At 38.2% G+C, this 17,332-nt stretch overlaps 1 protein-coding gene across 1 annotated transcript in view; it reads left to right on the forward strand.

The window, feature by feature from the left end:
* Positions 1 to 2,953: 2,953 nt before the first annotated feature.
* Positions 2,954 to 17,332, forward strand: part of ppp1r16b (protein phosphatase 1, regulatory subunit 16B) — a 98,952-nt gene continuing 84,573 nt past the window's right edge. The window contains exon 1 of the mRNA XM_014004772.1: positions 2,954 to 3,146. The gene's annotated coding sequence lies outside the window, so the exon portion shown is untranslated. The remainder of the gene's footprint in view (positions 3,147 to 17,332) is intronic.

Genomic DNA, 17,332 nt, shown 5'->3' on the forward strand with positions numbered 1-17,332 from the left:
CAAAACAACCAACTTTTTCTGCTCCCAGGAAAAAGTGGGACAAGTGCAAACCCATGAAATATTTAAGAAGTAAAGTCTTTAACCTGCAAACCCTGTCCTGCTGCAGGAACCAAGGATTGGGGTTAAGAGGAGAAAGGAGGATATGTGTGAACAATTACTTTGCTTCATCGATTCTTGGTGCTGACCCAGATTCTTGGTTCAGAGTGTGCAGTTAGAGCTTTTATTTCCCTGTTTTGGAACATTTTTGTCAATTTGGCTCCAGTTTGTGAACACTTAAAAACCATACAGATTTGTGACCTTTTTATGGAGATCACTTTAGTCTTCATTAAGCTGCATGAAGAAGAGTTTTTGTCTTTTTAATGAGTCAGTAAATGACTGATGATCAGGACAGAGAAACAGAAAGTTGAATCTCATCCAAACCTGCAGACAGAGCAACAATTTTCAGAGTGTTCAGACTTTAACCGTGGGACAAAAAGTGCCTGTGGGATAATGTGGGACACGTTTCCACTCTGTTGACTATGAAACTTGAATGCACTTTAAAAAAAAATAAAGCACCTGTCAAGTTTTGCCAACTTGCAATACCTCTCTGCACGTATGTGTAAACACACAATCAAATAAGAATCATTACTACCTTCCTGAAAGATGTCACTTCAAAAGTAATTTAAATTGAAAGTGTATGACTAATTTTTCCATGTTTGATTGTTTGATGATTGAGCAAAAATAAAAAAAGATGAGACAAGATGTGAAGACATGATAGAGAAATAAAAAAAGACAATCCAAGCAGTAAAGAGAAGAAGAAAGACGTGACTGAACGCAGATATATTGCTCCTTGTGTCAAAACGCGATGTAATGTGGGACAGCTCAAAAGCAAATCTGGGACACTCGCTCATTAGAAACCACTGAAAGGACTAAAAATATATATGAATTTGTGGAAAAGAAGAAAAAAAAACTCTCAAAATATAATCTTTTAACAGATATTTAAAATAATTTTTTTCGATTGAGGTAGTTCTTATCATTGCTGCTGTTTGTTCTAATGATATTATTATTAAAAAAATAACATTTAGCTGTAATCAATTTTTTTTCTGAAGCTCATTTTACCAACCAAAACCAAAGTGCTGTACAATAAGACAAAAAAAATAAGTTAAGATAATAAAAGAAATACGCCTACCAGGTTCACATCACAGGTTGTTTTTTTATGCACTAATAATTCTATAACTGATTGTATTACCGATTTTATTGTGATGTCATTGTGATGTTATTGTTAATATAATGTTTTATGTGGACCCCAGGAAGAATAGTTTTTGCTGAGGTAATAACAAATGAGGATCCTTAATAAACTAAACTAAACATCAGGTGTGCTTTACAATGCCTAGACAAGATCACAGTGTGTTAAAAGCCAAAGAATAAAAGTGTGTTTTTTGAAAAAAGAGTTAAAAACAGGAAGAGAGGAGGCCTGTCTGACACTCAGGGGTAAATTGTTCCATAATTTGGGAGCAATGACAGCAAATGATCTGTCACCTCTGAGCTTCAGCCTAGTTTTGGGGACTGTCAGCAGCAGCTGATCTTAGGGATCGGGGTGAGCAGAAAGGCTGAAGCAGCTCAGATAAATATAGTGGAGCAAGGTTGTTCAAACATTTAAACACAGATGACAGAAGCTTAAAATTAAAGAGCACAACAGGGGTCTGAGTTAACAGGCGATCAGTTATTTCATTCTTAAAAGAAAGGTCTGGTAGCAGGATTGTGTTCAAAAACACAACACAAGGTTAAAACTAGGTCAGTATTTACCTTTCAGTGTGAAATCAGGCTCACAGATGTAGAATTAATTAGAGTTTAATACAATTCATATATTTTCTCTATAACATATTGTTCAGTCTATCCATTTTGGGTGTGCACTTGCTTTAGATCTGGTTGGTGAATGACTCACCCAGGTCATCAAATACAAACAAACAAATATAAAAATAAATAACAAGAATCTGATGTTTCTTTAGATTATTTTGAGTGTCTATCAGAGAAATGACTAAGAGTCACAGTTGTCCTGATGCATCTCAATAATCCAGGTAGAAAAATAAAAAATAAAAATAAGTAAGTCCTCTGGAAAGGTTCTTCTTTAATGAAACATTTTGTCTCTCCTCCGAGAGACGTCTTCACCTGAAACTCCGCAGGCTGAAGAAGTTTCTCGGAGGAGAGACGAAACATTTCATTAAAGAAGGACCTGTCCAGAGGACTTACTTATTTTTCTTTTTGAAGAGTCATAGTTTAAATAATACCATTAAAAAAAGACAACGGAGTTCCTATTCTTAGAGGCTTTAAGAATAGGCTCACTTTGGCTTGGTCAAATTCAAAATATGCCAGTTATGTGATAAATGGGTAAAATTATGTGTATTATGCAAATTTTTGTTTTTTATTTAAAAATTTTTTCAAATTAATTTTTGTTTTTGAAGGATATGAATTTCACAGACCCTTCAAATACTCACATTTAACTCAGGCTGTTTGCAAGTGAACTGGATCACTTTAATGACTGACAGCAACTCAAATGCATAAAGTAAGCCAGTGTTTCCCAAAGTTGGGGTCGGGACCCAAAGCGGGGTCCTGAAACATCAAGATGGGGTTCTGAAAAGATCTTCTGAATTAATTACAGTTTTGTCTTAGTTGTTACAAAGGAGTGAGGTTAGTATATTTAAAATGGATAAATGTAGTATAATAAATATTGTTTCTATGCCCGTGTTTTGTTGACCTGATTCAAATGTTTATCATCCAAAAATAGTTGGGGGCACAGGTCTCTGCTACTGTTATTTTGTGGGTCAAAAGCTGAAAAGTTTGGGAACCACTGAAGTATGCTGATTTTACCAGCTCCACAGTGTGCGGGGGCCCTGGCAGTCCGGGGCCCCTCTATGTACGCCCCTGCAGGTTCCCCCCACTGTGGTTGCAGTCTCGCCTCTCGCTTCCTCCTCCCTCCAAGCCCCGCCCCCTCCCAGGAGTGAGTTGAGAGTCGGAGACCCTGCAGACACGCACAGAGTCTGAGGAGGGTTTTCTTCACAGTAATGTGGCCGTGTCTCCACTAACGGGACAAGTTTCAACCTCTCGGATACCTTCGGCCTCTCTCTGCCCGCTTCTCGCCTCCATGTGAACATCCCGACCCGGACCCGGTGAGTGCGGGGGGGACAGTTAGCTCTGGACCCGGTGGGGCGGCAGAAGGTTTTTTTTTTCTTTCTCTCTCAGTCTCTATCTCTCTCTGTGGAGGAAAAGCGGCAGAAGGGGAATGTTGTAGTAGGAGAGACATGTCCGGCGGACTCTGTCGCCTTTCCCTGGGTCACAGAGCGGTTCAGCAACCTGTAGTTAAGCCGGAGAAAAGCGTCGCTTCCGCTGCTGGCGCCTGTGAATCCAGCCCTGAGATTAGCAGCAGAGCCGCTTTATAACATCTCCTTCGTGTCGCCAGTGTAATGATACACATGGTTTTTACCTCCGACTGCTGCTACAGCTTTGCTCTCATACTTTTTTGAAAGTGTGTATTTACAGGGGTGTTTGCAGCTCCACTGAAAGCTTACTTTTAAAGGTAATCGCTGCAAGATTTTTGCAAACTTAACTTTTTCAACAAGTGAAGCATCTTCTGTAGGTTTTTGTTGGTTGTTGAGCACACAACGTGGCAAAAAAAAAAAAAAAAAAGTATGAAATGCACACAAATTGCGTTGCTCAGACACAAAATGACTCCAAAATGTTTTCTGAGTGGAAGTGTCAAGCTGGAGTTGTTGACCTGTTTGATAGATTTAAGTTTATCTATGTAAATGAGATAAAAAAGAAACAAACACTCAGGTCTGTCCTGAGTTTTACTGCTACAGTGAAACATCACATGTCAAATAAACACATTAAACAATGGCATGTTTGTTGTTTCAGTTTTCCAACATTGTTCAAAAAAAGACAAAGATGCAGGAAGAAAGTTCCCAGAAACACTGAATAGACAGCTCGGACTGACATCATCTAGGGATGTGGATACATTTTTTTAATCCTACACCAATATTAAATCTGACAACAGATTCCAAAAGAACATTTCAAACCCTACAAAATAACGCCAACATCATGTGATGATCTGAAGTATGAGGGAAGTTATTGATGTTTCTTTAGGTGAAATCAGCTCATGTTTTTCTTGTTCACAGCAGAACCAATGGGGCCTTTGTGACCGTTTCACCTTAATGTTTTCTAATTTTGCTCATAACTTCCTCAGTGTTCAAGATATCGCCATGGAAAAGAAAAGATTCCCATTCTGGTTTTGTAGGAAGCATCTCGTATCTTAAAAAAACTAATAAAACTTAATAATAGCCAATTCAAAAGTAGCAGAAATGGTATAAAATAACATTACAAGGCAAACTGCAGCATCAAATCAACTTAATGTGTCTTAGAAAGTAAGGAAATTAAAACAATTTAAAAACCGTGTGGACATCTGTTTTGTAAACAAAGCTGCTCAACCAATGGCAGCGTGTTAAATGTGTCAGGTGACGAAGACGAGCATTAAAACACTTTGCAACAAGTGTTGTTCCGGATTTAAAAAAAACAGTTAGACGTTTCAAATCATTATCAAATTTGGAACAAGGGCAGATAAAATAATGTTCTTCATGGTAGCTTATCTCTTTAAGGGGTCACTAGAAAACCTCAAGTGATTTACTTTGAATCTCTTTTCAAAACATTGTCTCTTCAAAACACATCAACAAAAATTAAAAACTGGAAGACGAGGCTGTAGCTAAGTACCTGACGGCAGCCCGATTTGTTGAAATTCGTAGAAATAACGAAGCAGGAGGAAATAAAAAGTAAACGCACCGAGCAGCCTTGCAATATCTGGTCACAGCAGTTTGGGAAGAAAATGGCAGCAGCCGCTGACGAAATGTCAATCGTCAGTAGAGCACATTACCAGAGGAGTGTCTTGGTTTGATGTCTACTTATTCAGCTGTTGAGTTTGATGGTCTAAAAACTGAAAAAAGTGATGCAACACAAAAGATAAATAAAATATGGAGACGTTAAAAGTTAGCAGACAAGGGATGATAATGTTATGTAACCATATCCTCTGGACTCTACCTTCCAACATGGCAGCTAAGACTGTGTACAAACAAAAGGTGACATCATCGCAAAGTCATTACAAGCATATTCTCATGTAGGATTTAAATTTTTGAGTATTTCTAATGGTCTGTACGACAAATGCTCAAACATTCTCCATTAGTTCATCTTCACTGTCAGTAATGGTTCACATGACAGTTTTTAGAAAGAAAACACAGCTTTTTTCAAAAATCAGTCAGCCAACATGGTTTCATTTTGTGGTGAATGATGCTTTTTGGAATTTGAAATGTCCCAGCTTTGTCCTGCAGCAAGGCTGTAACACTAAAACGCACGTTGAAGACATGTAGTCACCACTTATATTAAATAATCTTTAATATAAGATCAGGCAGCTATTAAAAAGGTATTTTCTATGAGCTCATTTGTGTGCATTTTAAACCAATGTGCAACTTTTAACACTCTGAAAACATCTTCATTCTGAATGAAGAGAAAACGCTGCAAGTCGTTCTAACAAACTTCTATTCTTGTCAAACTGTTTTAGAACTTTGAGGAGAACATCAAAGATTTCCTGTTTATAACAATACACTTGTTTTATTTTTTATTTCCCCAGTTAGTCCTACAAAAACCCATCTTTGTTGTCACTCACAGGAGAGCAGTATGAATAAATTATGTCTGATTTACAACCCATTCATTATTCACATTTTAAAATCAGACACGTTTGTGGTTGTCATGGAAGGCTAATGCCCCTAAAATGATAAGTAAATCATAATATAATATAATATAATATAATATAATATAATATAATATAATATAATATAATATAATATAATATAATATAATATAATATAATATAATATAATATAATAGCTTTATGACTCGATGTAAACTGCTCTTTGATAACAAGCAAGTGCATCAGTAATAAAAGACAGACTCAGGTATTTATATTCGGTACTATGATAACAGCAGTGTTGTTGTACTCAGATACACTAAGTTCACCCTCCAGCCTGCTTAAAGTGTCCTCAGCTGTGCCGGTCTCCCTGTGGAGCAGATGTGCTCTTTGTTAAGACAGGTGGCAGTGATGCCTTTTTTAAATTGTTGATTTGTGGCGTGTTTCTGAGTGGTTTGTGTGCTGTTTTTTAGCATCTGCACCAACTGTTGACTCACGTTTGATGGCAAAACTACATCGTGTACACATTTACTGCACACACAAAAATAATGGTCTGCCAGTTCTCATCACAACATAGGAAAATTTATGATTACACAAAAGCATGTTCTGCTGATATGCATCTTGTGTTTTCTGCTCAAGGCTTTTGATTTCTACAGTAAATAGTATGTGTTCAGTTGACGTGTTATATATGAAATCCCAAAGGCGACCCAAGACCCCGTGCATGTGGTTCTCAGTAAAAACTCATTAATACAGCATCTATGTTGTAGGACATAGTATGTGTTTATTCATATGTTTACTCTGAAGTGATAAAATGTATCTTTGGTAGGGCTGTGCGATATGGTTGGAAAATATATCACAATAAAAGCGTTTATTAGTTTACTGATAATTATTGATTACGTTAGTTTTTGTTTTACCTACTTGAAATAAGGACCAGAAAAAAAGGTTGATTAAGCATGCTAAGCTGGTGATGTGACTTTTCCTCTTTTGTCCACAATTTCTTCTGGAGCTGTTGCACTCCTTTTCTCCTTTCACTTCACGTTCTTTCTTATTTTGAAGGAGTTATGAGGTATGGTGGTAGAACAGGAAACTACTATTTTGCACGTTACTCAAAAAGTTGTTGTTAGACATATTTTGTATTGATATTGATCACGTCTATTGCAATACTGAATGTGTATATATTTATTGTTTTATCTCCCAGCCCTAATCTTTCGATTTTGTTTGGTCATTTTTCAGATTTTTATGCTATCCAGGCATGTAGATAATATTAATCAAAGCTGAATATACTGATATGCCATGCCATTTGGTGTTAGAAAACTTAAATTTTTATTGTGGTGTACTCTTCCTCTGAAGTCCTTTTAAAATATTGGTTCATTCTTTCCAACAGGAATTTAAAATTTAAATGACATATTTGTAACATTTTATTAGAAGTGTGCACTGATAAGAACTTGGTGATATGATGCATGTCACAACACAGGGGTCATTATATGATTTATAGCAATATATTGCAATATTTTTTTTTCAAAAGATTCAAATTTTTAAAAACGCAGTAATTTTTTTTCAAAAGATTCAAATTTTTAAAAGCGCTGAAAGAAGAGCACACCATGTAATACATGCCGAATAAGATTTTTAAACTATTTTTATGAAATCAGAAGATCACTGAACAACAGTTGGGGGTGTGGTCATGAGTTTTGGGTGTGAACAGTTTCCAATGGAGAGTGTTCCAGTTGTCACACAGTGAGAACTGTATTCCACATTTCTTCTTACAACATCCATCCATTCATAAAAATCAATACATCAGGAAATGAAGAATTGCAACATTTCAGTCTATCAAGATTTTCTTACACTCCTACATTTTATACATCAGCTGAATCTTTTTTGTTCTTTTTAGTACTCAAATTCTCAGGCAGAGACACTCAGGTTGCAGTTGTTACTCTGGTATTTTCAAGCAATAAATCATTAGGCTTCATAAACTCTCTTGTAATGGCCAAATTAGATTCCTCTGAGTGAGTTGTCTCTGATCTCCGAGGAGTCCCACAGTGCTTCTTCTCTACTCCCTCTTTACTGATACGCTGCTTCCATAATATATCGTCTGTAGTTTTGTTGCCTAACAGATGTTTAATTATTCCAACAGTGATTTGGCTTTAGCTCATACAATATTGAAACAAAAGTTTCCCAGGAGACGCAGTGAAAGACTGGCTGCACGTTGTGATTTGTTTACATCTGGAAATTGAACTGGCCAATAAAACAAGACAGAGCTGATCCACAAACACAGAGCAGATTTCATTTCACTCATCTGTGCTATGGTGTAAATTAAAAAAAACATTCTTTGACTTCCTGTTGCTCTGTCCTCATTAGCTGTGCCTGAAACCAATATGTTTGCTTACTATCAAAAAACGATTATACTGGATCAGTGATCTGATTACAGCTACTGACCAGGCGCTATCTGCTAATCCGTGGTGTTATTATAGAGACGGGCAAATCTCAGGGCAGCTGTCAAGCCTCCTAACAGACCTGCAAAGTCCACGACATTTTCTGTTTACTTATGTTTACTTTCTTCCCCATAATTTTTAAAGGAGGATATATTGTGATTCTAAATCCTTCTTTTTCACGTTTAAATCATTCAGCTGAGGTCAATGTAAAGTGAAACTGCCATGCTTTGATTTGAATTACTCATTTAACTTTATCAGCCCCTTTTTCACCTCTTTTCCGAGGTGTTTCAGATCAGCACGTTTTGAGGCTGTCTCTTTAAACCCAATTGAGGTGCATTACACCCCGCCCCCTCCAGTTTTCTTAGCGGTCCATTCTCGATGGATAGAGGGGTTTAGCGGCACAGAAATGATTTATTTGTATATTAACTGAAAAATATCAACAAGGGAAGACTTGTCCATCCAGCCTTACATGTTGGAGCCAGAGTCTGACCCAGAGCCTGAGGAGGATGAACACCACCAAACTGTAGTTGGTAAGTCCAGACCGTATTGGGCGGTTCCAATTGCAAATTCTGTGACTTAATAGTTCAGAAAACGTCATAGAAAATGGAGAAAACTGAACAGGATGAAAAATATGACTTGTTTGTTTTACTTTTTTCCCTGCTCCAACACTCCTAATTTAGTCACTGAATTGCCTCTTTCAAGTTCTGCAGAAGCCTGATAATCACCCATTCATTCAAATCAGGTGCATTGGAGCAGAGAAACAAGTAAAACATGCAGGGCTGCAGCCCTCGAGGACCAGGATTGCCCACCCCTGGACTAAATTAAACTTTTCTGTACTCCAAGAGCCTCACAATAAAATGCATATAAAAGTTAAAAAAAGAGGATTTTCTTTACATCCTTTCAAAAACCTAACATCATAGTTTAGTTTACAACATGTGATATGATTGTAAAAATGTTCACAGATATCAGTGTTACATTTGTATGTCTTTAACACACATAACATTTAAATTTTGACAATTTTAGAATAGAAACAGCCTTTAGTGTCCCGTGGAGGGGAAATTCAGGTGTAACAGGTGTAGGATTTACAATCCTAGGTGTATATTTCATGTTTATTGATTAATCCCTGTGTGTAGCTCCAGTATGACCTCAGTTAGCTTAATCAATTTTTCTTGCAACACAATCAGTCATGTAGTAGCAGTACCACTCAGCACAAATTATAATAATGCCAAGACTGCCTCTGGACTGGCTGGTTTTAGTGGAGTAAATAAATAACTTGTAGACATGTTGGTGGACCCATCTTGCTGACGGACACTGGGATATATGAACCCCTGATGTGACTACTCACTGAGATAAAATCACAAATAGCAGCTTGATTTTTTGCCAAAGGGTGTTTAGCCGCTCTAGGCCTTGCTGTTTGAGTCAGTTTTGCATTTGCAGATTTTCTCTGTGCATGGTTTCCCAGAGGATACATCTACAGTTTGGTCCATATATATTTGGACACTGACACAAATTTTGTCTTTTGTTTACTGAAACATATACAAGGTATAGTTACGTATACATGTACATGGACATAAAGTCCAGACATTCAGCTATCATTTGAGAGTATCCACATTAAAACTGGATGAAGGGTTTAGGAGTTTCAGCTCCTTAACATGTGCCACCCTGTTTTTAAAGGGACCAAAAGTGATTGGACAATTGACTCCAAGTCTATTTCATGGACAGGTGTGGGCAATCCCTTCCTTAGGTCATTCTCAGTTAAGCAGATAAAAGGCCTGGAGTTGATTTGAGGTGTGGGGCTTGCATTTGGAAAGTTTTGCTGTGAAGTAAACATGCGGTCAAAGGAGCTCTCCATGCAGGTGAAACAAGCCATCCTTAAGCTGCAAAAACAGAAAAAAACCATCCGAGAAATTGCTACTATATTAGGAGTGGCAAAATCTACAGTTTGGTACATCTTGAGAAAGAACAAAAGCACCAGTGAACTCATCAATGCAAAAAGACCTGGGCGCCACGGAAGACAACAGTGGTGGATGATGGCAGCGTAATCTCCATGGTGAAGAGAAACCCCTTCACAACAGCCAACCAAGTGAACAACACTCTCCAGGAGGTAGAAGTATCAATATCCAAATCTACCATAAAGAGAAGACTGCATGAAAGTAAATACAGAGGGTTCACTGCACGCTGCAAGACACTCATAATCATCAAGAATAAAAAGGCTAGACTGGACTTTGCTAAAAAACATATAAAAAAGCCAGCAGAGTTCTGGAAGAACATTCTTTGGACAGAAGAAACCAAGATCAACCTCTATCAGAATGATGGAAAGAGAAAAGTATGGCGAAGGCGTGGTACAGCTCTTGATCCAAAGCATACCACATCATCTGTAAGACACAGCAGAGCAGTGTGATGGCTTGGGCATGCATGGCTGGAGGTAGCACTGGGTCACTAGTGTTTATTGATGATGTGACACAGGACAGAAGCAGCCGAATGAATTCTGAGGTATTCAGAGCCATACTGTGTGCTCAGATCCAGTCAAATGCAGCCAAACTGATTGGCTTTATGTTTTGGCACATTGTCCATCCGTAGTATGAAACTACGACCAAAGCAACCCAGGAGTTTATTAAAGCAAAGAAGTGGAATATTCTTGAATGGCCAAGTCAGTCACCTGATCTCAACCCAATTGAGCATTTCACTGTTAAAGACTAAACTTCAGACAGAAAGGCCCACAAACTAACAGCAACTGAAAACCACTGCAGTGAAGGCCTGGCAGAGCATTAAAAAGGAGGAAACACATCGTCTGGTGATGTCCATGAGTTCAAGACTTCAGGCAGTCATTGACAACAAAGGCTTTTCAACCATGCACTAGAAAAGAACATTTTATTTACAATTATTTAATCTGTCCGATTACTTTTGAGCCTCTGAAATGAAGGGATTGTGTTTAAAAGATGCTTTAGTTCCTCACATGTTTATGCAATCATTTTGTTCAACTCACTGAATTAAAGCTGAAAGTCTGAACTTCAACTGCATCTGAAGTTTTGTTTAAAATTCATTGAATGTCTAAAACTAAAATTAGAAAAATGTTGTGTTTGCCCAAATATATATGGACCTAACTGTATGTTGCAATATGAGGTAAAAAAAAAAACAGAATAGAAAATCAAATACATGTATAAGCACTGATTGATGCTAAACAAGCTGGAAATTGTAATTACACAGCCAAACTAAATGTCAGTGAAAATTACACAAACTTTCAGTTCTGATGAGACACAAAATGTGAAAACTGTGAAAAAAGCTACCGTGTAAACAAACCAATACGAACAAATACCATAAAACATTGTGCTAATAAGATGTCTCTAGAAGTTAGTGTAATATTTAAGCTGAAGAACAGCAATGTTACCAGTATGAATCAGGAAGACTGTTAGTGTTTTATCACTCCTCCACAGACAGACAGTAGGAGAGCAGTTAGTCTCCCTACAGCGAAATCTCCCATACAACAAGTCCCTAAAAGGGCCATTAATGTGTACCTAGTGGCTGTCAGAGCTCCCCGACTGCTCAGCTGAGACAAGGAGTCTGACAGTGGCTTCTAATTGGTGGTTATCTTTGACTTTCAGCTCCACATCTCTATCCAGGTTACACAGAGTTGTATTCATAGTGTCTTCTGCACATCGCTGTTAAACATTGTAAAACCAGGAACCCTAACCTCTCACATCCTTTTCTTGTTTCTTATCCTGTTCCAAACGTGCACACAGACCGAGCTCTAGCTGATGTTGAAGGTGTAGCCGCTCCATAAAAGCACAACTTCAGCAACTTTAGGACAAAGCAATTTTTCTTCGTGGAACAGTTCAGCCCTGAGCACCTGCGTTTTCTGCATAGTGACGTCTACGCAGCTCTTGGTGGTGTTATCAAAGCGAAACGTGCATATGTCTCCTCTGGACTTCATGGTGTTGATGCTTGTGTTTTTTTTTTTCCCTTGAGTTGTTGGAGTTTGTACAGCTCGTTGCACGTTTCTGTGTTGAGAGTTGGTCGGAGAAACAGCTGCCAGTCGCAGTCATTGCAGCGATGCAGGGGAAGTGAGGTCATGGAGTTTGTGGTTTGCACTCTTTGTTCGAGACGGCGTTTGACTGAGGAGTGACAAAAAAAAGTTTTTTTCCTCACATTGTGTATAGCACAACAAACGTCCCTGGTCTGCTGGGCCTGAAGCACATGGCTCCTTGTTATGAACAGGAAGCCTTGGAAATATTTTTTTGCAATTAATGAGCGGCTGTTTTTATACAGTAAATAATAAAGTGGTCCCATTCTGTAGAAATTCTTTTCTTATTTTTCTTTTTGTCCTTCTGTTCCTCTGATGAAGACTATTCCTCTTACATTAGACAGACACAGCTGTTGAACTTCAAAGCCAAAATTCTGCCAGAACTAACAGCATTATTGTTGTGTGTGTGTGTGTGTGTGTGTGTTTATGTGCATGTGTGTGCATGCTTTTTTGTGTGCGATGGGCTCTTTAATGTCGTCTTGCCTCTGTGTTTGCGCCTTGCACCCATTGGTGTAAAACTGACCGCATCCTCTTGTTCTTGGCTGTGCCTGGCTGTGCCATGGCTGCAGTTGCATTGTGTGTGGTGTGTGTGTGTGTGTGTGCAAGTGTGTGTCCACACAAGCATTTTGTGGTTTGTACCGTTGAGACATTACTTCTCCATAAACCTTAATGTAGAACGTGTGAACAAAAAGGAGACTTTGCAAATGTTGTGTTATGCCCTATTTATGAGCACAGCTGACGGATCTAAAATCTCACGTGCGCGTGTGCGCGTGCACGCCCACACACACCGTATTAACCATTAATGTTTTGCTTACATGTTTTTTTTATGTTTTTGGATGACTGCTGCTGCTCGGCTCAGATGTTTTTAAAGCCCACTAGTGTTGTGTGTTATTAAATATTGATGCACGAGGACAAATTTATCTGAACATTTCTTGTTACGTACTCTAAATCTCAAAAGACAAAATGTAAAATCATCGTTGACACTTGATCATTTCAGTGTCTCCTCTTTCACAGGAGTTTCAGCCTTAATTTGAAAAAAAAAAATAATTGGCAGACAGAATAGATTTGCCACAAATACACCAATGTGGTCGTTTGTCCAGTTCTGTGGTTCACAGGCTCTGCATAGTTTCCGTCCAGCTATTGAATTTATTTTTGTCCTATTTGAAAGACTTCTGAAAAAAATCTATGAACTTAAAAAAAGCCAACAACTTCTAAGACAATCAGTGTTGGACTTCTGCTTAAACTGCCAGTTTTAAAATCTTAAATTTGGAACCAAAGTCTTTTCAATTGACCAAAAAAATGGAGATACAGTTTGGAAATGCAACATTTAATTATATAATTATGTAATTGTGCCCAGTTTGTGCAGCAGAGGAAAGTTACAGAACACAAACTCTGGTGTTCAGGTCAGCTTGAAACTAAAGAACTGTTATGAGAACAAAGAGACAAATAAAAGCAAAATCAGCCCCAGAAAGATGACCACTTTGACAAATTTTATATCAAAGTAGTAGAACTACTTCCTGTTTTCACTGTGGCTTCACTGCTCTGCTTGTCAGTGTTGTTCGGAGACAGATTTCTAACAGTTTTTTTTTTCTGTTGAAACAAACAAAACGTCTTCTCAGTGCTACCAGCGCCTCGTGAATGGAAAACGCTCCCTGATGTACCTGCGCGAGACAGGAGCAAGCGTTGGCACGGCATCTAAACTCCACAGATCTAAATCTGACCAAACATTCACAGAACATGCAGAAACAAGTCCGATTAATGAGGCTCTCTTCCTGATAATTATGAAAGGCAAAAATAAAATAAAATAAAAGGAAAGTTGCTGACGTCATCAGTCACGTCAGTCACCTACGATTTTCTTTATCGATCTGTTGTAGACCGCAGTTAAGTTCGGGTTTAATGCTGTGGCTGATTTTGTGTCAGACTTTTCTAAATTTCCACAACTGAGTTTAAACTTTCTGTGCTGGCATAATCCTTAAACATGAGCTGAAATAAAACAGAATTAGCTTCACCAACCCCCAAGTGATGCATAAGCTCAGTCAGCTTTTTGCTCATTTATTAAAAATCATATTGGCCAGCAGCAGGAACAGATTGTAAAAGCCAACAGTATACTTTCACTTATTTATTTATTTTTTTTGTTGCTGCTTGTCTACATCTAACAAATAGATGTTTGTTTTTTCACAGAAGCAAAATGAGAAATCAGCAGCATTCGCAGTTTGCTCTGTTCCTGCCTGCAGTTACTGGGACAGCAGTGCAGGCTGACTGTGCACCCGTCTTGGTTTAGCAGTGGATTAGAAGTGACACTTACTGCAGGCTGGCTGTGTTTAAGCTTTGTTTAGTCTGACTGGGTCTTAGCTGGGAACTCAAACCATCATTAGGCAGCAAAATGACTCAACACTGGGTCAGATCTCTAAACACACAAAGTGAGAATTGGCTGCAAATGTGGGGGGGAAAAACAACCCAACAAAAAACGAGTAGGAGGAAGATTTCAGAGGCAAAGAAGAAACATGAAAACTGAAAATATTTCCTGCAACGGCCCCGAGTGACCTGATTTAATGCAGCAGAGGGGTGGATGGATCCTCAAGACCCAGATATGTTGTGGTCAAACCTCCTATGAAAATAAACAGACAGATAGATCTAACATAAACACAGTGTGCCGGTTGGTGCCGAGCAGATTGAGGAATAGCCGCACCCTGGGCAGAAACAGGACAGCAGCAGGTCCTACTATTCTGGTCAAGTTTTCCCCGCGTCGTGTGAGGGCCCTTTGTAAAAACGCCCACACACGCACATAAAACACATTGTCATGAAGAAAAAAAAAACATTTGAGATGTGTATCCAATAAAAATCAGGATAATGGAAAGAGGATCAGCGTGGTGTCTCCTTTGAATCTGTGGGTGCAGGCTGTGGATCTCCTTTTGAAAGCTTTAAGCCCTTTGCTTTGGTACTATATCCTCACGCTGTTCCTCTGATGTAACGCACAGCAACAGGCTCACGTGGGCAGATGAAATAAAACCTGTCGATTTATTTAAAAGGGGAAAGAATGAAGAGGATTGAGCCTACAAATTACAGCTGAGTGAGAACAAAGATTAAATGTTTTTTGGACAAGACGTGAATCTTTGCGGCAGAGAGGAGGTGAATTACAGAATATTCCTTCAGAGTTTGCCTAATGGACTATAAAACAGGAATACAGACGGCTGGCTTCATTTGAGAGGATTTAAGCTTCTTATACAAAGACTCCGCAATGTTAAATTAACTAGAAATTCTTTGTGTAAGTTTTGATTTTAAATGGAAAAAGACATCGTCGTGTTTTGACAGGTTCTTTAGTCTGTGTTGAACAGAGTAACTGGTGCGAGTTGAAAAAACGTGGTGCCTGGGATTTTTGTGAAGCATCATAAAGCAATGAGTCCAGCTGTGTGTGTGTGTTTTAAGCATTAATACTTAAATATTATCTATACCACTTTTGGATGTTACAGGGCATTTCTTACTTAGCAAGCAACTTCTAAAATAAAAAATGCTGCGTTTGCCCAACCCAGTTAATAATGAAGTCACTGGAGAGGAAAAAAATATCGGACCTATGAGCTCCTGATCTGCTAGTCGAAAGGAAAAACAACTGACATCTTTGCAGACTGATCAGTCCTAACAGTGAGAGCTATCAACAAGAAGACAAAAAAACACATAAAATAATAAAGGCCACAACTATTGTAGACATAAAAACTGGAAACCTTTGTCCAATCCTGGTCCTTGAGGACCACTATCCTGCTTGTTTTAGAGGATTCTCTGTTCAGGATCGGACACTCCTGTTGTACACAATCCATCATGTTAACAGACTTGGAAATCATTGGACACACTGTTTTATTTTTGATACAGTTACTGCTTTTATTTCACACAAACTGCTTATTGGCAAATTCAGCTCAAATGTTATTCTTTTTTTGGTCTATGCTTTTTATGGTCCAGTGACTATAATAGCTTAGGTCTAGCCCTTATGGTGTGCTTATGTTTTATCAGTTACTCGATAATGTTGTACGATTTATTGTTTTCAGCTCCCATTAGTCTATCAAAGTTTCCCTGTTATTGGTGTGACACTTCTATCTGCAGAAAGAGAGGAATAAAGCGAGCTGAATCATAAACAGCTTAAACTAGGGATTTGAAGTTATGGTTCTACAACAGATTATTGCTCTGTGCATTAAGAGTTAGATTAATTTAATTTAATTTAATTTTTTTAATTGAAAGAATGTTGGGTGCGTGACCTTTGCCTGTCTTTAGAGTCATGAAAACAGTTATAACGGTTATACCAATTTCAAACCACAGACCACTGCCCATCATTTCAACTCTTTCCTGTAAACGTCTTCAAGCCATCAAACAGGAATGTAAACAAGGTAGGAAATGCTGGATTTAAATATGCCCTTGCAGTTGTTTGACCTGGGCATGTTAAGACTAGTTCCAGAACTGTTTGTTGTCTGTTTTAATTGATGGGAAATGATCCAGACCTTCTGACTTGTTTACCTCAATTAGATAACTTACAGGATTTACAAAAAATTAGTAAAAGGAGACATGAAATTGATTTGTAAGGGTTTAGTAGAAGCTTGTGTAAAAATGAATTAGAAGGCTGCAAACTCCTGGGCACTGATGAAAAATGTTTTTTACTTGTATCACTGAAGATGTAGTTTTTACTATAACGTACATTTTTGCCTGGAGAGATTTTATTTATTTTATTATCATGTCTAGATTTATATTTTTAGCTTAAAATGCACTAGTTCGTGAGGAAACAGAAAACAAACACAAATGATGTAGGTTGGGCTGTCATTCCTCTGTTTGTGCACGCCTGCTTGTAAAACTCATCAGCGTTTGTGCACAGCTCGTTGATGCAGTCGGTTAACTCATCCTTTGATTGCATCGCCTTGGAGCCGACGCTTTCAGCATACCTGTTTACCCTCCATATTTCCATTTTGACAAATAAGAGGAAAATGGTGTAAGATAAAAAAAAAAAGTCACACCGTGGATCTCCTGTTTTTGCACCACAGGACAGCCTTAGGGCAGGGTGTATAGGCTTCATCATACAACGACCTATCAACAGTTGCTCCATGGTTATCCAACTTAAAAGTCATGTTTATCTATAATGCAGGAGATTTCTGTTCATTTCAGGAGTGTGACAAATAGAATTGTTTCAATGGCACTTCA

Source organism: Austrofundulus limnaeus, unplaced genomic scaffold, assembly GCF_001266775.1.
Source record: "Austrofundulus limnaeus strain Quisiro unplaced genomic scaffold, Austrofundulus_limnaeus-1.0 Scaffold26, whole genome shotgun sequence".
In the NCBI taxonomy this organism is placed as follows: domain Eukaryota; kingdom Metazoa; phylum Chordata; class Actinopteri; order Cyprinodontiformes; family Rivulidae; genus Austrofundulus; species Austrofundulus limnaeus.